The 25,205-nt window shown below is 41.9% G+C and overlaps 1 long non-coding RNA gene across 1 annotated transcript in view; it reads left to right on the top strand.

Annotated features, from left to right (window-relative positions):
• The window catches only part of LOC144600441 (uncharacterized), a 71,434-nt gene extending 50,985 nt beyond the window's left edge, over window positions 1-20,449 (top strand). Inside the window, exons 2-3 of the long non-coding RNA XR_013548139.1 lie at window positions 18,986-19,096; window positions 20,335-20,449. This is a non-coding gene — a long non-coding RNA (uncharacterized LOC144600441). The remainder of the gene's footprint in view (window positions 1-18,985; window positions 19,097-20,334) is intronic.
• The last annotated feature ends 4,756 nt before the right edge of the window (window positions 20,450-25,205 follow it).

Below are 25,205 nucleotides of genomic sequence, written 5' to 3'. Positions count from 1 at the left end.
TTTATCTTTATCTCACATTTTTGTCTTTTTATCTCTGGCCTTAGTCCATCCATCTGCCTATGAAACCCCCACTCATGTCCCCTCCTCACCTGTACCCACCTATTACTTCCTAGGCTTTGAATTGCCTCACTTCAACCACCACCACAACCAGTCTGAAGAAAGGTCCCAACAACTATCCATGTTCTCCAAAGATGCTGCTCCAAAGACTCGTTGAGTTACTCCAGCATTTGTGTGTTTTTTCCCCTAAAGTATTCATCAAACTGATATAAATAGCTTATAATAGATCAGACTTAGCATTAAATGAAGAGGAATATTTTGAAGCAACTCCATTGCAATAAAAGGCAGTTAGACCGGAGGAAATATTTTTGTTAGTAAGATTGGAAATAGTGATCAATAATGGGTATAATTCTTTGTATAATTCTTTGGCAGATGAGAAGAAGGGTGAGATCTTGTTCTAAATTGTAAATAAGGCAGAGGGGATGGGGATAGAGGGTGGTGAATGACTTGAATCAGATATTGTTTATTGCTGTACTTGTAGTATGGCAGTGGTAGCGATCTAGGTATCATTGTCCAGGTCTTGGGGCCAGGTAATGCAGAGTGGTGCAAACTGTGCACTTATTGGTTTTGTGCCTTACAAAGATTGAAAGGGAAAGGGGTTGATGATGCATTCTATTGCTTGATTTTCAGTGCTACAGACACAACAAGGACTAGAAAAACTATTGGTGCAAATGATCGCCTCAGTTTCTTTTAAGAGATACTGTGTGGAAACAGGGTACTTCAGCCCACCAAGCCCGCGCCAACCAACAATCACTGCATGCACTAATTCTATCCTACATTCTGGGAACAATTTGCAGAAGACAATTAACGTACAAATCAGGCACCTCTTTGGAATGTGGGAGGAAACCGGAGCACTCGGAGAAAACCCATGTGGTCACAGGTATAACTTGCAAACTCCGTACAGACAGCACCCATAGTCAGGATCAAACCCGGGTCACTGGCGCTATAAGGCAGCAACTCTACTGTTGTGCCACTGTGCCGCCCATAGTCTTCCTGGTACTGTCTATATCCAATTTATGGCTGTTTGCATTGCGCAAGGAAGCTCTTGCCTGGGAACTAGATCAGTGTAAACAATAGATATAGGACTAAGGTGGTGTCATGTGGCTCCTTGAACTGGCTTTGCCATACAATAAAATTATAGCTGAACTGAAATTGGTCTCAGCTCCACTTCCCTGTCTTTCTCGGTAACCTTTGACATCCTGAAAGGTTCTTCAGTGATGCAGCCTCTATAACCCTCTGTAAATTCCAAAGCTTCGTTACCCTCTGCAAAAATACGTTTCTCTTCATCTCTGTCTTAAATGGGGTGTGAAATGCAATCCATTTTTGATTGGAACATTGTTGTTGTTTCAGGGAGGAATAGCTAGAGACACTCATCTGTCACAGCAGAGTTACAATGCTTGGTGTGTCCAGTGGTTTATTCATATTTTGGCTGTGAGGAAAACTACTCGTCTTATATTTATTGCTGAAGAGGCATCCCAAACTCAACACGTACACCTCAAGTGTCAATTTGCTTGTTTGAACAAACACCTGATTGAACAGGTGTCAGAGGTTATGGGGAGAAGGCAGGAGAATGGGGTCAGGAGGGAGTGATTGATCAGCCATGATTGAATGGCGGAGTAGACTTGATGGGCCGAATGGCCTAATTCTACTCCTATTCCTTGTGAAGTTATGTTCTTATAACCTACAAGCCCCCATGTTGTTGGGATATGAAAGGAATCTGGAGCACCCAGAGGAAACCCACATGATCACAAGAAGAACGTGCAGACTCTATCAGGACAGCACCCGAGATCAGGATCGGCGCAAGGTCTCTGGTGCTGTGAGGCTGCAGCTCTACCAGCTGCCGCACTATGAGCCTCTGTGTCTGTGTGGGTTTTCTCCGTGTGCTCAGATATCCTCTCACATTCCAAAAATGTGCAATTGATGGGTTAATTGGCCACTGTACAATATGCCTAATGTTTTGGCAAGTGGGAGGAGTTGATAGGACTGTGGGGAGGCGAGCTTATTGTGAAAATTAGTGGGTAAATGAGACTGTTGGCAAAGATTTAGTGAGGAATGGCCTTGGTAATAATGAAATGGGTTTCATGCATTTTTCTGTGATTATCATAAATGTTTTCCTGATTTTATGTTCTACATTTTTGTAAAATATTTCTCCAAAATGGATTGAGTTAAAAAATATATATAGTAAAACAAATGCTCAGGTGATAAAATATGCAAAGGGCCCTGTGGTGGAGGAACCTTTAGGGGCAGTGAGGGGTTTGAGTGTGAGGGATGAGTAATTCTTAGAAAAAGATCACCATTTCTAAAACGGAAAAATGCACAGATGCTGGATATCAGAAATGAAATTAGAATAAATATGCTGAAGATCGCCAGCTTGTCATGCATTGTCAGTGGGAGGCAAAACAGAATTCATGTTTCAGTGATAGTAAACTTTCATAAGAACAGAAAACAAGGTAAAACAACAAACTTAGAAGATAGGTGCAGGAGTAGGCCATTCGTCCCTTCGAGCCAGCACCGCCATTCAATATGATCATAAAATGGAGAGGACAAAGGGAAAAAGAACCATAAAGCTGCAGATGCTGGATAATAGCAAAGATAGACACAATAGACAATAGGTGCAGGAGGAGGCCATTCGGCCCTTCGTGCCAGCACCGCCATTCAATGTGATCATGGCTGATCATTCCCAATCAGTACCTGCCTTCTCCCCATACCCCCTGACTCCGCTATCCTTAAGAGCTCTATCCAGCTCTCTCTTGAATGCATTCAGAGAATTGGCCTCCACTGCCTTCTGAGGCAGAGAATTCCACAGATTCACAACTCTCTGACTGAAAAGGTTTTTCCTCATCTCTTATTCTGCCTACCCCTTATTCTTAAACTGTGGCCCCTTGTTCTGGACTCCCCCAACATTGGGAACATGTTTCCTGCCGCTAACGTGTCCAACTCCTTAATAATCTTATACGTTTCGATAAGATCTCCTCTCATCCTTCTAAATTCCAGTCTATGTGGTGGCGTAACTCAGTGGGTCAGGCAGCATCTCTGGAGAAAACGTATCGGGTTGGGACCCTTCTTTAATGGTTGTGTTAAGGTTGAGCCAAGAGAATCCAGGAGGAATTAACTTTTGGAGCTGATTCTTTGTCCCGCCCCCTTCCCCTGACATCAGTCTGAAGAAGGGTCTCGACCCGAAACGTCACCCATTCCTTCTCTCCACAGATGATGCCTGACCCGCTGAGTTACTCCAGCATTTTGTGTCTACCTTCGATTTAAACCAGCACCTGCAGTTTTTTTTCCTACACGGCGGCACGGTAGCGCAGCGGTAGAGTTGCTGCTTTACAGCGAATGCAGCGCCGGAGACACAGGTTCGATCCTGACTACGGGTGCTGCACTGTAAGGAGTTTGTACGTTCTCCCCGTGACCTGCGTGGGTTTTCTCCGAGATCTTCGGTTTCCTCCCACACTCCAAAGACGTACAGGTATGTAGGTTAATTGGCTGGGTAAATGTAAAAAAAATTGTCCCTAGTGGGTGTAGGATGGTGTTAATGTACGGGGATCACTGGGCGGCACGGACTTGGAGGGCCGAAAAGGCCTGTTTCCGGCTGTAGATATATGATATGATGATATGATGAAGAAACGTTTTTGAATACTTAATTATAGCTGTTCTGTCTGAGGGAGGTGTAAATAGATGGAATTAAATGTGGGCAGAAGGGAGAAAACAGTGGCAGTTGGAGATCTGAAATAAAAGTAAGCAGTGCTCTGCAGATCAGGTACCATCTGCAATAGAAACTGAGTTACTTTTGCAGATGGAACACCTTATATTATCCTGGCTAATTCTAATGCAAATCAAAAAAGGCTGGTTCTTTGTACAAATCAACCTTGTGTCCCAAGGGTTACAAAGTGCCTCAATGGAAACCGAGATGTAGTTCCTTGACCTGAAGTTGGGCTTTGTTGGGGCTTTCTAGGAGTCCCATGTCAGAACGGTCAAAGTAGAAGTGGGAAGGAGAATTAAAGTGCAACTGGAATCTCAGGATCACCTGTGCAAATTGAGAGAAGGTGTTCTGAAAAATGTCTACCCAAATTGTGCTTTGTGTCTCCATTTATGGAGAGGTCACTCAGTGACCATGAAATGCAATATCCTCCTTTCTAGTACGGAACAGGCTGTCCTCAACAGAGGCCTCGCCTTCGTTCCCCTCCGCCCCACCTCAACGAAGACGTTGCAGAACCGGAACTCGTTGAGGTGGGGCGGAGGGGAACGAAGGTGAGGCCTCTGTTGAGGACAGAATGTTCCTTCGCCTCCACCTCCGTGCCTTTTTCTCTGGGAAGGAGTCCTCACTACTCAGTGATGAGCCCTTCTCCCATCTCCACCGGTCCCCCTCCTCTTGGACTCCCTAGAACGGCCTTCTGCCCTCTCTAGACCTCTTTATTTCTAACTGCTAGCGTGACATCAACCGTCTCAACTTTTCCTCTCCCTTTACCTACTCTAACCTCACCCCCTCTGAACGTACAGCCCTCCGCTCACTCTGTAGCAACCTTGACATTATAATCAAACCCGCTGACAAGGGAAGTGCCATGGTAGTCTGGCGCGCTGACCTCTACCGGACTGAAGGCAGGCAACCACTCTCAGACACCTCCTCCTACTTAACCTTGGACCATGAGCTCACAGATGAACACCAGACCTTAATCTCAAACACCTTTACTGGCTTCATCAATTCTGGCTGTCTGCCTTCCACAGCCTCCAACTGTATCGTTTCCCAGCCCCACACAGCCCGGATTTACCTTCTCCTCAAAATCCACAAACACAACGGCCCTGGCAGACCCATTGCTCCTGTACCATATTGCTTCTGCTTGCTCCTGTATCACGGAAACGATTTCCACATCCCTCGACTCCATCCTATCCTCCCGGTCCAATCTCTCCCGACCTATGTCCAAGATACCTCACATGGCCATCTCTTTAATGACTTCCACTTTCTCAGCCCCCACTCCCTCATCTTTAATATGGACATTCAGTCACTATACCTCCATCCCCCACCAGGAAGGCCTTAAAGCCCTCCGTTTCTTCTTCGACTGCAGAACCATCCAATTTCCCTCTACTAACACTCTACTCCGCCTAGAGGAGCTGGTCCTCACCCTCAACAACCTCTCCTTTGACTCCTCCCACTTCCTCTAAGTCCAAGGTGCAGCTATAGGCACCCGCATGGGCCCCAGCTATGCCTGCCTCTTTGTAGGGCACATTGAACAATCCCTGTTCCAGGGGTAGACTGGCGCTATCCCAGAACTATATCTCACTCTGACAATGGAGGAGACATTGATGACTGGATCGGTGCTACCTCCTGCACCCGTGTAGAACTCATGAACTTCGTCAACTTCACCACCAATTTTCATCCTGCACTCAAATTTACTTGGACCATCTCCGACACCTCCCTCCCCTTTCTTGATCTCACAGTCTCCATCACAGGAAATAGACTATTGACTGACGTCTATTCCAAACCCACTGACTCCCACAGCTATCTCGACTACACTTCTTTCCACCCTACTTCCTGCTAAGACTCTATCCCCAACTCCCAATTACTCCGTCTATGCCACATCTGCGCCCAAGATGAGGTGTTCCATACTAGAACATCCGAGATGTCTTCATTCTTTAGGGAACAGGGGTTCCCCTCTCCCATCATAGATGAGGCCCTCACATGTCTCTTCGGTACCCTACAGCTCCGCCCTTGCTCCCCCTCCCCCTAGTCGCAACAGAGACAGAGTCCCCCTGGTCCTTACCTTCCACCCCATCAGCCGTTGCATATAACACGTACTCCTCCGAAATTTCTGCCACCTCCATCAGGTTCCCACCATTAGCCACATTTTCCCATCTCCACCCCTTTCCGCCTTCCGCAGAGACCTTTCCCTCTGCAACTCCCTGGTTAACTCATCCCTTTCCACCCAAACCACCCCCGCCCCAGGTACCTTCCCCTGCAACTGCAGAAGATGCAACACCTGTTGTTATACCTCCTCCCTTGACTCTGTCCAGGGACCCCGACAGTCCTTTCAGGTTAGGCAGAGGTTCACTTACACCACCTCCAAACTCATCTACTGTTTCTGTTGTTCAAGATGTGGACTCTTATACATCGGCGAGACCAAACGCAGACTGGGCGATCGTTTCACGGAACACCTTCGCTCAGCCCGCCTGAAACAACCTGATCTCTCGATTGCCGGACACTTTAATTCTCCTTCCCATTCCTACACAGACCTTTCTGTCCTTGGTCTCCTCCATTGTCAGAGTGAGGCTAAACGCAAATTGGAGGAACAGCATCTCATATTTCGCTTGGGCAGCTTACAACCCAGTGGTATCAATCTTGATTTCTATCACTTCAGGTAGCCCCAGCATTCCCTCTCTCCCTATCCCTCCCCCACCCAAGTTGCACTAGCTTCTCATTTTCACCCTACAAACAGCTTACAATGGCCTGTTTCCTTTATCATTGTTACTTTTTGCCTATCTTTCATTCATTTGCGGTCGCAGCTCCTAGACTGTGGAACAGCATCCCTCTCCCCGTCAGATCTGCCCCCTCCATCGGCTCTTTTAAGTCCAGGCTCAAAACAAACTTCTGTTCTTTAGTGTTTTGAAGTCTTCTGATGGGGCTGATTTTTGTTTTGTGCTGATCCCTTTGAACTGGTTTTTTTTATGCCTGTGTGCTGTGATGTCTGTTTCTTAGTGTGTTTTTAGTACCTGCTCTGATGTGCAGCACTTTGGTACGTGGGTTGTTTTTAAATGTGCTTTTATAAATAAACTTGACTTGACTTGGCATTGTTCTTTATCTCTCCACGTCACTGTCTATATCTCTTGTTTCCCATATCCCTAACCAGTCTGAAGAAGGGTCTCAACCCGAAACGTCACCCATTCCTTCTCTCCAGAGATGCTGCTTTCCCCTCTGAATTACTCCAGCTCTTTGTGTCTATCTTCGGTTTAAACCAGCATCTGCTGTTCCTTCTTACACAATGCAATATACTAAATTGGAAGAAATGCAAATGAATTATTTCATGACTTTGAACAGCTGTTTTGGTCCCTGGATGGTGAATTGGAAAATGTCGAAGGGTGCATTTGATGGAGAGGGAAAGGGAAGGGAAAGCAACAGTGCTGAGAGGGGAAGTGAAGGGAAAATGGGTCTGGTGGGGCATCTTCCTGAAGATGGCAGAAATTACACAGGCTGAGGATTGAACATAGAGACTGTTTTGGTGAAGGGGAGGACAAGTGAATCCTCTACTCTGGGTAGGTGGAGAGGAGATAAGAGTAGAAGCCTGGAAATAAAACAGATCCTGTTGACAGTCCTGTTAACTATGGGAAAACCACATTTAAGGTTAAAGATAGACATCTAAGAAATACTGGTGCAGGAAATCTTGTTATCAGAACAGATGTGATAGAGCAGCAGAAACTGGGAGAATGAAAGTCTTCAGCAGAAGATTGAGGGAGCTCCAGTCAAGATAGTTGTGGTAGTCTGTGGGCTTGTAATAGATATCGGCCAGTAACCCATTCCTTGAAGTGGAGATAGAGAAGTCAAGTAATGAAGAGTTAGATATGGACCATGTAGAATTCAGAGCAGCCAGTATTTCCAGCATTTCCCGATTTTGGGGAAGTTTATAAAAACAGATGAAAAAAAGGAAATCTAAAACAGGAAAAGGAGATAGTAATGATCCAATGAATGTCTGGAAGATAAAGAAAACAAAAATATGTGATGAAAAACTGGATTATTGAACGTTTTTTAAGAGGAACGTTAACACTACATGAATGCCAGAACTTCTAGTCTCCTTATTTGATCAGCTTTCCTTGATTTGGGAAACTAGAGTAACAAATGTTACAATGCCTGTAAAAATGGTAGCCTATTGCCTTAAATTTTTTCAATGATAGCCCCCCTCCGATGAGTAGGATGCTTGCCCATCGCTTATTCCATTTTAGTTTATACTGGACGTTGGGAAATTGTAGGGTTTGGATTTTAAATCTCCAAAACAAACTTTTACTGTGTTTGGGTTTATGTTATCATTACATTTCTTGCTACACTTGCTACAAAGATACAAGGCTTTAAAAATGTCTTTAAAAATAAATGCTGAATGAAAATTATAACAAAATAGTTTTTTCAACAAATCTGAAGGGTCCAAATCCAATTGCCTGCCCATTCCCTTCCCAGATGCTGCCTAGTCTGCAGAGCTCCTCCAGAACTTTGTTTTGCTCAAGACTCTAGTATTTGTAATCACTCGGGTTTTCTTGACAAGCATGTTTATCTTAACGAGTCTTCTAATTCTAAACCATATATGAGCTCGAAATCCATATCTTATTGTACCTTTCTTAATGATACATATAATTCTTCTTTTAAAGGATTTATGGATTCTGTTTCAATCAAGCATTGAGATAGAGTGCTTTTACTATTCCGTGAGTCAAGATAATAAATTGATACATGTTTTTCAAGTTCAAATCACCGTGATGAAAAAAAAACATGTCCCCACAAGATTATCTATGGTCAGCAGTGTCAATTAATCTAAACGTTAACTTCAATATCTATTAAACTGCTTCCAAAATTGGTTCTAATAAGTTTGAAATAAATTTCAGAGTATAATATGCTAATGTAACAGTGAAAAGTGTGCACTGTTAATGATAGGAAATAAATATCTAGGAAAGAAAGAACCAGCAGAAATGACTCTTGTCATAGAGAGGAGAAAATTGGGTCAAATGACCAATAATTGATTAGGTTAGAGTAGATTATTATCATACATGCAAGGATGTAATGAAATTCCTTGTTCACATGAAGTTTATAAAATACACCATATATATACATTCTTGTTAAAGAATCTGAGAGGAAAGTGGCTATAAAAAGGCCACTTTATTTAGAGTCATAGCATCATACAGCATGGAAACATGTCCTTTGGCCCAACATGCCCATGCCAACCAAAATGCCCCATCTACAGTAGTCCCACCTGCCCATGCTTGGCCCGTGACCATTTAAACCTTTCCTATACATGTACCTGTCCAAATGTTCTTTAAATGTTGAAATATTTGCATCAACTACCTCCTTCCGCAAATACCTTCCCCGGCAACTTGTTGCATATATATCCACCACCCTCTGTGTGAAAAGGTTCCCCCTGAAGTTCCGATTAAATCTTTCCCCTCTCATTCTAAACCAATGTCCTCAAATTCTTGATTCTTCAACTCTGTGCAAAAGACTCTGCATTTCCCCTATCTATTACCCTCATGATCTTATATGTGTAAGATGTCATATACACGTTTTAAATGGCATTTGAACTAGTACAGAGATAGAAGGTTTAGAAGGATGTAGGCCAAATGTAGTTAGGTGGCACTAGTGTAAATGGGAGATCTTGGTCAGCATGGGCAAATTGGGCCGAAGGGCCTGTTTCCATGCTGTATGACTGAGGACCACGTCTCAGGCGCCTTGGCCTCCACAATCTCCCGGTTGCCAAACATTTTAACTTCCCCCTCCCATTCCCATACTAACCTTTCTGTCCTGGGCCTCCTCCACTGTCAGAGTGAGGACACACACAAATTGGAGGAACAGCAACTCATATTTCACTTTGGCAGCTTACAACCCAATGGTATGAATATTGATTTCTCTCATTTCATGGAACCCTTGCATTCCCTTTCTCTCCATCCCTCCCCACCCTAGTCATCCTGCTAGTTTCACTGTTCATGTCCCTTCATTATCACCTCTTCTACTGCCAACAATGGATCATTGTGGGCTCCACCTTTCCTTGGTCATCGGTGCCGGCTCTGTTTTCTTCTCTACCTTTTCATACATCCAGTTTCCCTCTTCCCTGACTCTTAGCCTGAAGAAGGGTCTCAACCCGAAATGTCACCTATTTCTTTTCTCTCGAGATGCTGCCTGACCCACTAAGTTTTGCCAGCATTTTGTGTCGATCTCTGGTGTAATCCAGCATCTGCAGTTCTTTACTACCCCCAGTGCATAAATGGAGTTGGGTACTTTCAGCAGATAGTAGAGCTGTAGTAACCATACAGGCTTAGTTGTGCCAAGTATTACTTGGGGTTTGCAGGGGGACAGTGTTACAGGAGTACAATGCACAGTTGCCTCATGTTTATTGCAAGCAACCACAAAAGTATTTTTGACTTAATATTTGTCCTTGTTGGTTGAAGGTAGAATACATGAGAAAAATATTTCTTGTAGAAAAATACAAGAAAAATATGAGATATGAGAAATGTTTCAAAGCACTTCTATGCAATGGTAGAACTATACACCAGTGATCCTTCTCTTAAAGCAGTCACTAGAACCTTTCTGACTTTATTAAGTTTGCATCAGACCTCACTGAAAAATCACGAGAGGCTAAATGGTGCAGTTTAAAATAGAAAATAAAATAGCATATTAGTACACCAAAAGAAGTGAAAGTTGACGAGGCAAGTCAAGCCTATAATTGCAGCAAAATGGTGTTTGGCCTCCCTACTGTAAGGGATTTGATACCATCATCAGCAAATCCTATGAGATTAGTGGGAATGGTTGCACATTGCCATCATTGAAGAAATATTTGTGCTCCTGCAGAATGGAATAAAAAGAGATGTGTGCACCTACTATTTGTACACAAGATAATGTCATGTTACCCTTAAATGATACAATGCTTTTACATTTTCCTTTATCGGCTTCTTTTTGCTTTAATGCCTCTGAAATAAACAGACAATGTTGAATATACTTTGTTGTTCTTTTATTCTTAACTTTCACATAGCCCTTTAAGTCAATGCAATGGATCATTCTCTTAACAATATATTGGCATAGACCAAATGCTGGAGTAACTCAGCGGGACTGGCAGCATCTCTGGAGAGAAGGAATGGGTGACATTTCGGGTCGAGACCCTTCTTCAGTCTGAAGAAGGGTCTCGACCCGAAATGTCACCCATTCCTTCTCTCTACAGATGCTCCTGTCCTGCTGAGTTACTCCAGCATTTTGTGTCTATCTTCGAATTAAACCAGCATCTGCAGTTCTTTCCTACACAGTATATTGGCATACTTGTCTACTTTTTAAATGTTTAGGATCTCCTCTTGTATCTGTCCATTATAGAGGGTGCCAGAACTTTCCACACCTCATTATTCAATTGGTACTTTTCATTGCCCATTTATCAATTATTACCAGAATTATTGGTTCCACAGCTGCATTAACAAATCTGTTGACTTGTATCCCAGTTAATGATTTGTTAGCTGTTTGACAAGCACTAAGGGATCTTCACTGTAGATAAATCATAATTAGCCATTATTTCTTCATTGCCATGAATGAAATCATATTTTCACAAACCACAGATGTTTTAAAGCTGGGTGTTCTCATTGTGTTGGCACCTCATTAGTTCAGGGCAAACCAGGCATTCTTGTTTTTGTTTCACAGAAGGAATATCAGTCTTATTTCTTTGAGATAATCTGCAAATTGCTGTGTGGTCAGATCCCCGATGCCATAGATTCTAAAGAAGAGATACCATGACTAAATAATGCAGATATTTTTGAGTGAACATTGTTTCCCAGCCATTAAATAAACCATTATGACAACCAAGTCATATTTTCAATTCAGAAGGGATTTGAAAATGAAAATGTGACTGAGTTATCCTAATGGTTCATTTAATGAAAACAATTATCACCCAATTTTCATATTTGCAATATCAATACACTTCAATCTTATCCACTAAAATGGAAGTGATCAATAAGATATATTGTTTTATGGTTGTTTATTAAGTCAGGATCAGCAAGAATCCAGTAAACAATTTCAATCATTGATCATTTTCATTTTCATGGATAAGATTTTATTGGATAAGATTGAAGCGTATTAATATTGCAAATAGGAAAAGATGGTGATAATTGTTTTCGTTTGTAGACCTCCTTGAAGTTTTATAGAGGATTTCACAATTTTTAAAAGGTATATGTTGACTATTGTACCATTCAAATCACTGGTTGCCATCTTTGTAACTGAATTGAGTTTGACATCACAAAGCAATTCCTGACAATTTGCAGTCCTCCACGACAGACCTTTGAAAAAGCAACAAAATTCACAAAATAATAATAATAGAACTATTTTTGTGACGAGACTTGCATCAACAATGGTGTCAAGACTAGAACTCACTGTCAGCAAGACAAGAGAGATAGCGATTGACTTCAGGAAGCAAAGCGATACACATATCCCATGCCAAAGTAGAGATGGTTGAAAGCCTCAAGTCCCTCGGAGTAAATATCACCAGCAACTTGTCCTGGACTATCCATATTGAAGCAATGGCCAATAAAGCACACCAATGCCTCTACTTCCTTAGAAGGCAACAACTCCCACCAATTTCTACAGATGCACCGTGGAAAGCATTTTATCGGGATGCATCACAGCATGGTTTGGGAACAGCTCCATTCAAAACTGCAAGAAATTGTTGAGAATTGTGAACGCAGCCCAGACCATCACACAAACCAACCGCCCTTCCATCTGCACCATGCTGCCGTGGCAAGGCCACCCCCAAAACAATCAAGGGTCTCACCCTCTTGTTCCCCTCCCATCAGGCAAGAAGTACAGGGGTGTGAAAACGCACACCTCCAGATTCAGAGACAGCTTCTTCCCAGCTGTTGGCAGGCAACTGAACCACCCTACCAATAACTAGAGAGTGGTCCTGAGCTGCCTCATTGAAAACTCACAAACTATATTTAATCGGACTTTACTGGACTTTATCTTTCACGAAACATTATTCTTTTATCAGCTGTACAATGAGGTGGATTGACGGTAATCATGTGTAGTCTTTTCGCTGACTTGGTAGGCCGCAACAAAAAGCTTTTCACTGTACCTCAGTACATGTGAAAATAAACTAAACTAAACTAAATCTGTTTCAGTCATTTCAAAGATACGTTAAAATACATTATTATTTTTTAATAAGGCACAGGTCTAGCAATGAATCAGTGGTGCACAGTTTATCTGATCGGGTCACTCATACGAATGCAGACATCTTAAATGTCCTGAGAGGTCTTTGTCACTATCATTTTGATTACACTTGTACATTTGTGGAGTTGAGGAAAGGAACACCAGCTTACTTTGGGCACCTGTGAAGCAACTCCATTCATTAAAATGGAGCGGAACAACCCCAAGGAAGAATTTCTTACAATGAGTTCTGTGGGTACAGGGAATGAATCATATAAACCTGAGTTTTCTTTTTACTACTTTATATTGCTATCATTGTGTTTAAATTATTGAGCATGCACAGCCAGGTCGACAGAATCACCATCCTGTACAAGGACAGTGATAAGGAAGACCCCTTTTACAATTAAATTGTTTTATTTCCGCATGTGGCCACATTTAAAGCTGAAGGATGGATTGTATGTTTCGTAGCAATTTTATCATATTTTTATCGTTGCATAATTCTCCATGAGGTTGGTTTCCATATGGGTGTTTCCATCTGGTCCATGTCAGTGACCGATAAACCACCTACACTAACTTGCAGCTGCAACGTGGCTGCCAAGGCTGGAACTTGATTGGTGAGGTCTCAGTGAGCATAAGACCTTCCCACCATAAAAGGCAGGCTCCATCTGCAGGAACTCTTTGAGAGATGGTCACAACCCTGCCTCAGGCCTACCAGCTGTTAAGGCTATCAAAAGGTGTTGGATTTTTGTGGATATCTCTGGTGCAAATCCAAGCATGAAAAATGTTAACAAAAATAATTGTAAAATTAAAAAATATATTTTTAATAACAATACTCTTAGAAATGAGAAAGCACTTACAAATAATTACATGCATTTAAGTATTTTTACACATTGTTAACTGGCAGCAGTTGCCATTTAAAATGTAAACTTAACTTTAGCAAAAATATTTGAGGTATTAAATTGCCATAATGACAAACTAGCAGATATGATAAAAAAAACAAATCTGTGACTCTATGAGCTTTTGTTCAAGGAGCGTTGGTTTCACAAATGTGAGAACATCAGAAAAATAAAATATTTCTGAATTATTCTGTTTTACACTGATACTGACTGAACCAATAAATGTAGCTTGAAAACAATGTCAAATATTTAATGGACAGGGAAATGATTTAGAAACTTTGTTTCCCTTTAGAGTCATTTTGGATGTTGGTCCTCCGTACAAGCTTGGTGTTGGTATGAGGAACTCTTTTTGCTTTGCAGAAAAGCCTATTCTGTACATTGCAGATGCATAGTAAGGATCCCAATAGAACCAGATTTGTAGTTAGATGGGGTAGTCTCATTGATGCCCAAGGACCATCAAGTAATCTTTTCAACTCTGCCATTCAATACCCTTAAAGAATGGTGATGTATTCAATTCCAGGTGAAGAAGCATGTCAGATGGCAAGGAGCTCATTGCATTATCAGTAGTCATGGGAACTAACTGTTCAAAATGTATTTTCTCCTGGTTTATATTCAAGTTTACCATGTGGTGAAGTTGTACGTGAAATTTCCAACTTTTGTTGATGTGCCAATTTCATGTTGCAGCACTTGCTTGCTATGAAACGAGAATTTTCAAAGCAATTTTACATATAAACATGACTTTATTCCCAATTGAAACGGTGCCAGAATCATTCAGATAGATAAGCTGCTAACTGCAATGCATATTTTAAAATTATATGCAATTGCCTGACTTAACCTACTGTAGCAGGTGGAGAGCAAAGATATTTATAAGTAGCAAATTCAGCATGTCCTAAGGTTCTTCACATTTAAATACTTCTGAAATAGGAAAATGGAAGTCTATTTACAGACAAGCTCCCACGTAAAGTGTGTAAGTGACTCACAGGGTTTATTTTAGTGATGTATTGATTAATGGATAAATATTGGCCAGAATATTGGATTTTTTTTTTTTTTGGCGTGGTGCTTTGGTTTTATTTACACCCATCTGAGTACAGATAAAGCCTAAGTTTAATGTTTAACCAAAAGATGGCATATCAAATAGTAGCATCCACTATCAGTGCTATCTTCAGTGTAGTTGAACCTGGGGTTAGATACCAGGGCTGACAAAGATAAACTGCATGCACTGGGTGTATAAACTAGCTTTGGACTCCATTTTATACGAAGATACTGATGTGATCAATGGAGGAGTTGAAGAGGGATAAAGATAAGGACTGGTTCAGGATTTAAAATTTGGTCTCTTTTGGTGGAACATGTAAAATCAAAATGTATATCAACTCGGAACTGCACCTCCTTAATGTGTTTAATGATTCTTTGGGGTTTACTGACCCAAACCACTGCTGGCTTCCTTCCATGCATGTCCCAGTTTGGAATTTGATATGCTGCCGAGACACAAATTACATCCTCTGTTGAATAAATTGTTTTCAAACTCGTGACAGGCTTGAAGTAGAGCTTGGATAATTTTACATTTCACTGGTGGATGCCATTATTTTCCATGAATCATTTTACCTACTGATGACACATGTGAAGGCCATTTAGCCCATTAGTTCCATACAGAGCAATCCTATGAGTTCCATTCTCCCCCATTATCTTCCTGCCGTTTATTCTCTCACATTCCCATCAAAACCGCTTTAGAAACATAGAACATAGAAACATAGAAAATAGGTGCAGGAGTAGGCCATTCAGCCCATCGAGCCTGCACCGCCATTCAATATGATCATGGCTGATCATCCAGCTCTTTGATTCTTTTGTGCTTGCTTACATCTGAGGAAATTTACAGAACTGATTTAACCTTTCAACAGCTCTGTTTGGAAGTAAAGTGGAGAGCTCAGTGAAAATCCATGCTGTAACAGGGGAAGCGTACAAACTTTGTGTGGGCAGCATCGGAAATCAGAATCAAACCCAGTCCCTGAAGCTGTAATGCAGCAAGGATCGCTGTGGTGCCATTGTGCTATTCCTGTGCCACTGTGCCTTCCCTTTGAAGTTTGTATTTTCCTGCAGTGTGGTGCACCATCCTGAAGATCCAAAATCACTGGTGTATCCGGCTGTATATATATGATATGATGATATGATCTGACAATGTGAGATAAGAAGAAACTTAATCTTCTGATATTTTCAACAGATCCAAAATATGGCAAAACTGACAACTGACAAGGCTTTTTGTTTTGTGAATATGCAGTTCCATGGATTCACAATCTTTATACTGTACTTCATATGTTAATTCCGTGCAAACTCATTCCTTTCAATTAATAAATGGTAACATTCAAATATTACAAATAATAAACGGAATGCTACATTGTGACTGAATATATCCACTATGCAAACCATTAAAACCCAATTCTACAACGTAAGATGAGTCTGTACAGCATACTGCCCACTTGTAGCATTTAATCAAAGGAGAATTAGTCGCAACACTAAGTGCATATTATCTTTTATATGGATACAAGTGATTCGTCTGGTTTTTGATGTGCCACGCTTGTCTGGCTGAAAGCAAGTTGTAAAGTCATCAATCACAATGACAGAGCGCAGATGAAAGAAGGAAGTACAGGAAATCAGATGTGACTATACCTTTCCATTCCTATGTCTTTGCTAGTCAGCAGACAGACAATATCCCCGGTGGGCCTAAAGATCGAATGACTTGCTGCTGAGGGATTAGGAGCAACTCTATCCCCTTGGCATAGTCTTCGGAATTTTCATTACAATGACCTTGGGTGTGGCGATATAGGAATTTAATGTGCATTGATCAGGAGCATAGGAGCCAGACAAAAAAGCTCTAAACTTACGCAAACATGCCCCTCTTGATCAATAACTTTCCCTTCTGTATCTTTTTCAAATCCAATACGGTAACACTGTGCATTTATTTAAATTTTATCTTAATTATTATTAAAAGGCAGAATCATTCTTATTATAACCGAATGATTCTGCAAAGATCCGGCATTACCTTGCAAACGTACATGGAGCACCATTTACCTTTTAACAACAGAGAAGCCACTGTTCAGATTATCCTTTTACCTGAAAAAGGACAGCCAGTTGCCAGGCTGGAAGGACAATTCTTCCACCAATAACTGTACATGACAGCTTTAGAAATAGGTTGTGACGCTGCACTCTCCACTCACCTTTAACCATACTGAGCAGTGTTGTTCAAGTGGATTTTAACCTTTACTCAAGGTATTTCCTTAATCCACCTGAAAAGGTCACTGAAACCTAGTTATAAAACAGGTAGGCAACAATGATAAAATCATACTGCATGGACCCCTTTCATATCACAATTTCCATACATGAAACAAACCACATATGAATCATTGAAGAGAAACATTAGCTGTAGTTGCTGTTTCATGTTATTGCTGGTTTCAATTTACCAGCCAGAAAGGGAACAATAAACATGAGTGACAAAACCATGATTTGATATCACGCACAAACAAAGTTGTTTTTCTCAGAGAATATATGATATCTAAGAAAGCTGGGATCCAGGATATAAGAGGTAGTCTATGATTTCCAGGGTCTCGTCAGGAAGTATTATTCTTGAGGAAAAAGGGAGACTTTGTGGTGCCTTTGTTTTTAGTGGGTATAGGTATAAGGGCAATCCTTCTGTGCACTTCAGTGATTGAGTCGATGATCGCATGAATTACAAACTTTTGCATTTGCATTCTTTGACAATGTATTGCAGGCTGACGGACTGTGTTTGGAAGTGATCTTGGTTCTGGAGGAGAGGTGTCATACATTGAACTGTTTCCTATTTGCATAGTAGTGATTTGCACTTTAGCGGCATTAGCCAGGCGAGGTGCGATTTTTCAGTGTTAATTGATTGTGTACTTCACCTTAAGCTTCAGCATGACTGCTTTTGGCCAACTGAAGAATAGCCTAACCCTCATGCAGGCCCTCGGCCCAGCACTAAGATCATGGTCTAGCAGACAGCAGTGAACCCTGTTCTCCTGAACATTTCTAAGTTAGTCTACCTAAACAGTCACCTCAAAGCACTTGAGAGATACCAGCTACCTCTGAAAAATCTTCCAAATCCAGTGGTAGGATAAACAAAACAATATTAACATATTTTCCTAGGCCACACTCTCAGCTAAAGTCTTGGTTACTTCCAGTCAGCTACATTGGTCAGCCCACATTGCTGGCATGTCCACACTAGACTCTATTTCAAGCTCTTATCAAGGGAAGAGATATGAGAATCTAATTGCACTCCTTTGTTCAGAATGATACGATACGATATGACACAATTGAACTTTATTTATCCTAGGATGGAAATTGATCTGCCAACAGTCATAAAAACACATGAAACATGAAATTAAAGTGATGAGTGGAAAGGGTTGGGGAAATGCAAAGATTGAGAAGGGGGGGGGGGGGGGGGGGAGTCAGTCTCGGACTACCCCATGACAGAAGGGGGAGGAGTTGTAAAGTTTGATAGCCCCAGGGAAGAAGTATCTCCTGTGGCTTTCTGTGCTGCATCTTGGTGGACCCAGTCTGCTGCTGAAGGTACTCCTTAGGTTGACCAGTGTGTCATGGAGGGGATGAGCTGTATTGTCCAGGATGCTGTGCAGGATGCTTCAGAAGTTCATGTTCATGTAATAGGAACAGAATTAGGCCATTCGACCCATCGTCTACTCTGCCATTTAATCATGGCTGATCTATCTCTCCCCCTCAACCCCATTCTCCTGCCATCTCCCCATAACCCCTGACATCCATGCTAATCAAGAATATATCTATCTCTGCCTCAAAAATATCCATTGACTTGGCCTCCACAGCCTTCTGTGGCAATGAATTTCACAGAATTCACTATTCACATGCAAAATATCAGAGGCCTGAAACAGCTACTCTTCTTCCAAGCTCGATTGTGAAATTACCGGGTGGAGATAGAAAACTATTCAAGGATGTTTCCAAAGCCTCTATGAAAATGTGTGACTTCCCCACTGTCCTGTGGGGATCTCCTTGCCACGTCTGCTTCAACGCGAGCATTTGGGAAGGCAATGAGAGCCCCACATTCTTTCATCCAGAGCATGAAGAAGTCCATGAAAACGTTGAACAGAACAAATAGCCTTCGAAGCCTTTCAATGACTATGTATCTCCTGTTCCACCTTAGGTAAAGTCCATGGTTCTCCCACTGACCTTAACAGACACCTGCAAACCCACGGAACTGGAATGGAAATGAGTCATCCTCGACCCAAAGGGACTGCCGAAGGGTGATGCTGAGGTAAATGACCTTGCATATTCCCGCTATGTTGATTCTTTATAGACTAACAGTTGCATTCTTGTGAAGATTTTGATTTAGAAAAGAATCACAAACATACATTGAATTGATGCCACAACTATTGACATATTTGGCGATACTGGACGTAGGCATAAATGATTTTTAAAAAATTGTCCCTCATATCATACATCATATTTACAAGTATGCTTAATTACTTTCTCACTGGTTGCGATAATGGGGTCAATAAAGCCCTCTAGCTTGGCACTCTCAATACTAATTTGCTTTCAATTTCTTACAGAAATTGCAAGAACACATACTTTTGTGACTCATGCTATTTGACAAATTGGATTCTAAAAAGAGCACAGATACTGACTGATGCAGGGTCTCAATCAGAAATGTTAATAATTCCTTCCCCTCATCCTCTCACCCTCTCACCCTACCCCCTCCTCCCACTCCACCCCCCCCCTCCATCACCACACACAGATTCTGCTTTACTGCTGAGTTCTATCAGCACTTTTTCTTTTGCTCTACTTGTCAAATTGTTTGGCATGTTATGACGTACATCACTCCTGCACTCTGGAAGTATGCAAGGTAGACAGATTATGCTATCAGTCCTTGTGCAATGCTGAGTTATTGTCAACACAGCCTGCAATGATCCAGCTTTGTTTTAAGTGAGTGTGAGGAACCTGGCATCTATCAGCAGGAGGAACATCACCAAATGCAATGTTAAAATGTTTCTTGAGGACTTACAGGATTGTTGCTGGCTGACTGGAAGGAAAGTTGTTTTTGCGAGGTTTTATGCATTTCGTTTTGAGATACAGCATGGAAACAAGCTCTTTGGCCCATCGAGTCCACGCTGACCATTGTTTACCCATTCTGACTAGTTCTACGTTATCCCATGAATGTTTCTCATCTATTCCCTACACATTAGTGGCAATTTTACAGAGGCCAATTAACCTACAAACCCACTTTTGGGATGAGGGAGGGAACCGTAGTACCTGAAGGAAACCCACGCAGTCACAGGGAGAACACACAAACTCCACACAGCACCTGAGGGTCAGGATTGAACCCGGGTCTCTTGGGCTGTGAGCCAGCAGCTCTACCAGCTGTTTCATTCTGTTGTTACTGTGCACTGGAATTTCAAAAGCTGTAAGAGTGTTTTCGCTAAGGCAAAGTTTTAGTTGAGTCTGTATCAGTTTTATTCAGTTAATGGAGGATTTTGGGGGCTGCATCTCCTTTAGAGTGACAGAAAGAAGGAGAAGTGGAATGGGAAAACCTGCCAAGAGGAGAAACGGAAGAAGGGTTGGAATAACAGGCCTCTACGAACATTTGTCCTGCATTAATTTAACATTTGGAGCACTTCAATTCAAATAATTGTATAAGTCTGGAATAAAAAAACCTTGTGGCACAAATGGTGACTGATTATGTATCAAATTTCTATTAAAAATGCCATAGATTTCATGTGACCTTCTGAGAAGAAATCAGTTGTACTACCTGGTCATTTCATGTGACCTTCTGTGAAAAAAATCAGTCATACATAACTCCGGGCACATCAACTCTAAGTAAACTTCTACTTGTCTTCAACTAGCTTTAGAGGATTATTAGCTATGAAAATTAAAGCCTGGCCTTGCAAGCAATGCCCACATCCTTTGCAAATAATTAAAGAGAACTGCACAGATACTGAAGTTTCTTGCTCAAGTAGAGTTGAGTTCATGTCCTTTGATGAAGAACAGCAGGAACATTGAACATGGGGGTTCACAGGGAAGCAAGTTGCCCAATGCTACAAGGGGCAACTGAATGCACCCACATTTGCATTGAGGGCCTCATACCAAAACCCTGAGATATTCAGGAACTGCCAGGCATATTGATGTACTGCTATAAACCACTCATCTGCAACCATGGAACTAAGATACTCACGGTCAATAATCAATATCTGGGGAATACTCATAATTCTTTCATAATGCAACAATTTACGATGCCCACTGTTGTTCAGTTACCATGCTTAATTTTCCCCCTCCCCTCACCTTTCCTATTTCAGATAAAGGTTTTGGCAGCTGAACAAGGCATCAGTAACGAAGACAGGCCATCACTAGATATGTAGACATCAACTTTGATACTGGCACTTGGCATACCATGGTTGTGGATAAGGTATTTGAAATATTCAGGATTAAACTGGATCCTGAATATCTCAGTGCCAATCACGGTTGCCAACATTTAATATTCACACCTAATAATCCTCTAACTTGGAAGTAAGTTGTGCATATGTAGCCAGCACCCAGGGCTGCAGGGAAGGACAATTTAGGCATGGAAGGACAGGCAAGGGCTTCACTGAGGCACTCATTTGCAAAGATCAGATGAAAGTGTGGAATGAAATGTTTGGCGCACAGGCAACCCTGCTTGACAGCGTGAACCAAATGCCATGGAGCATGAGGTGATAAACCTGCACAAGACTTTCCTTGAAGCCTCCAGCCCAATCATTCCAGGATACGTATGGTGGCCAGTATTAATTCAGCAATGATGGCCCTGCCATTGGTGTCTGATGGCTGTGCTCTCAGCTCCTATTACAGCCCAAGCAGAAGCCATCAATGTTAGAATTGAAGCTTGGGCTTCTGGTAGACAAGGTTACACCTCTGGGATCATAGCTTTATTTAAATTACTATTATCTAAAGGAGCTATGCGGACATCACAAACACTTCAGAACTCTTCCTTTAGCAGATTTGTAAGACCCCCACCCTGGTTGAGTAACATTGTTTCAATGGAACATGAGCCTCCTTTTTATTATGGCAGCATTTATAACATCATTGCTGCAACTTCAACTATCTCCTTGTTGTTGTCTGTCACCTGGCCGTCTCCTATTGTTCTCACTCATATGGGTTAACCTTTGAATCCGATCTGTGCCCTCCTTAACTCCAAGGCAGGAAAAAATCAGAGGAAAAATATCAAGGAACAGTGTTGCAAGCAGTATGTTCCGGGGCCAAGTCATAGAGTCATACAGTATGGAAATAGCTCCTTTGGCCCAACTTGCCAACGCTGACCAAGATGCCCCATCTGCACTAGTTCCACTTGCCTGCATTTGGCTCATATCCCTCAAATTCTTTCCAATCCATTTCCTATCCATGTCTGGAGTTTCAGAGCTCTGCTTGTGTCTTGTGGTAAATCTCAGTCATCATCTCCTTGAACATCTCAGCCACTGAAGTAACGGATCCTCAAGTAAGTGATCACAAGTTACAGGCTTCCTGAAGACACCTTCTGGACTGAGTGCTAACTCACATTCTTCTTCCTGCCTCTGTGGGTAGCTGAGCCTCGGCTTCGGGCTCTCTCAATATCCTAATTATTCTGGAGACCCTATTAAATGGACACACGATATTCCCTTTATCATGTATCTGTACACTGTGGATGGCTCGATTATAATCATGTATTGTCTTTCCACTGACTGGTTAGCATGCAACAAAAGCTTTTCATTGTACCTCAGTAAATGTGACAATAAACTAAACTCAACTCAACTCAACTCAACCATTTCTGCCAGGAAAAGTAACTTTTGGCGAATCCTACCAAGCCCCAGCCAGAGGGTTCTAGGATTTGATTTACTCTTCTCAATTGAATAACAATGCACTGGACAGAAGCTTAACTCAAACAGTCATTCAACCACCGAGGAGGCAGAAACTGATGAAAGACTCCCATCCTGATTCCTCAAAGGCTTTGCATCACCTGCATTCTGCAGGTTGGGAACTTGGTAACATGTTCACCAGTTGCTTTGATGAGTGCACCTCCATCTACACTACCCTCATTAAAGCAGGGACTATGGAAGGATCCCATCTACCACCCCAAATATTCACTAGCTCCACCACCAGTGCAGCATGGCGGCATTACTTACAGTCCACAAGAGGGGCAGAACCAACTCTCCATCCCTTCTATGGCAGCACTTCCCCAACCCTATTACCACTACCATGGGCATCAGCAGCAGGCATACACTAACACCATCCACTGCAAATATGCCTTCCACTCATAGATATTTGACTTTGAAATAAGGTAGCAAATTTTCATCATCATTTGTAAAAATTGCAGTGCAGGCCAGTTAGCATAAGAGCTTTGTTTGGTGGATGCTACATTGGAGTTCCATTCTCTAAATGCCTCAGCGAGTGAGATCTCTGAGTGTGCACATACCCAAGTGTTGTCCATGTACTGCAGCTCAGTAACTGTAATTGGAGTGACCATGTTTCTGGAATGGAGATGTAGCAGGATGGATGTGTACCAGTTCAACCTTTAAGTTAGTTCCACTTCACAACGGAACTTGGAGCAAAGAAAACAAACTGCTAAAGGGAACTCTGCCTCTGCGGAGGGAAATGTACAGTTGACATTTTGAGACATTTCATCTGGACTTCATCTGCCCATTGCCCTCTAGGGATGCTGCCTGACCCATTGAGTTGCTCCGGCACTTAGTTTTTTTTGCTCTAGATCCCAGCAGCTGCAGTTTTCTGCGTCTCCATCCCTCTGTGAAGCTTGTTGAATGCGAGATGCTACATTGCATGTAACATTACAGCATTTTGGAGCATTGACATGGTCTTCTTGACCCCAGTGTGCACACGGATGTGTTGGTTTGAATCATAGCTTGCATGCCATCTTGTAGCAGATGAAGAAAAGGTTCTGAGGGCTGCCAAATTTGAGATGAATTATCCAGTCCTTTTGATTGATGGAGTCAAGTGCCAAGAAAGACAATATACTGTGTAATGGTGGAGTTGCTCCTTGCATTTATCTTGATGTATTTGTGAAGTGAAGATGATATATCTTGATGGGCAGCAATCGAGGTACAGCTCTTTGATATAAACAGATGCTCGACACCCGCCCTATGTAAAGAAAAATATCAAGCAAGCATTTGGTCATTTCTTGAAACAGTGAGGGCACCAAGCATATCCCTGCTAATACCTGTTTTCTTTTTTGTGACCTATCTGTGTGTCAGTTACACTACTCTGATTCATTTTCACAGAACCTCCAACTGAGCACGAACGTTACCCATGTGTGCTGTAAATGCTTTGTGTGCATGCCTGTCATGCCGTGAAAGTGCCTGAACTAAATTTCCATTAAACAAGATATCTGCTATCTGATTGCACTTGGGATTGGCAATTGATAGAGTGCGACAAATTACAAATGTGCACTTAAAAATCAAATGGAACACAAATAAAATTCCAGTGCTTGATCTTTATCTCAGGGATTGAGGTTTGAATCCATCTTGTTTTTGCATGAATATCTCTACTTCTGGATGATTATGGGAGATCCAAATTAAATTAATTTTCAAATGTAGAGGTAGTTAATCCAGGTACTATAACAGCATTTAAAAGACACTTGGACAGATACATGGTTAAGAAATGTTTACAGGGATATGGGCCAAATGAAGACAAATAGATGGGACATCTTGGTGGGCATGGGCGAGTTGGGGTGAAGGCCCTGATTCCATGCTATATGTCTCAGTGACTAAGCTCTATCTCTCTCTAAGTAGGCATTTATCATTAGCAAAAGTTGTTCTGAATTTATAATTGTCAGGCAATCACCATTGACAGGCATTGAATGGCAGTATGGATTAAACAACATTAAGGGAGAGTTGGTTCCCATGATGCCACACTCCATAGATTGCAAACACATTGCCTTTTGTGCTGCCCATTAACACGCTGGTATCTTTCTGAAGAGAAAGGGTAACTCAATGGTCTGTATGTTAGTAATGATAAATGCATTAATTAATGTTTGTGACAGAAATATGGAAAGCAGGAGGAGGACTGAAAAACACAATGCTGTAGGAACTCAGCAGGTTGAGCAGATTTCATAGAGGTAAAGGGACATTCAATGTTTCGGGTCAAGAACCTGCATCAAATCTATACAGCTATCCTGATACAGAGTCTTGACCGGAAATGTTGATTATCCTATTGTTTCTGCAGATGCTGCTCTACCCTTGGTTTGCAGCAGTTTGTTTTTTGCTCCAGTCTGCAGAATCTGCAGTCTCGTACCTCCAGGAGCAGGCTATTCTGCCTTTCAAATTTGATCTACCCTACAATAGAATAATATCAGATTATCCAGCTCATAACCATTCCTTGCATTGATGCTGTGTGACCTGCTGAGTTAT

The sequence above is a fragment of the Rhinoraja longicauda genome, chromosome 1 (assembly GCF_053455715.1).
Source record: "Rhinoraja longicauda isolate Sanriku21f chromosome 1, sRhiLon1.1, whole genome shotgun sequence".
Classification (NCBI taxonomy): domain Eukaryota; kingdom Metazoa; phylum Chordata; class Chondrichthyes; order Rajiformes; family Arhynchobatidae; genus Rhinoraja; species Rhinoraja longicauda.
The sequence above is the reverse complement of the archived record's forward strand: the minus strand, read 5'-3'. Positions and strand labels throughout refer to the sequence as shown.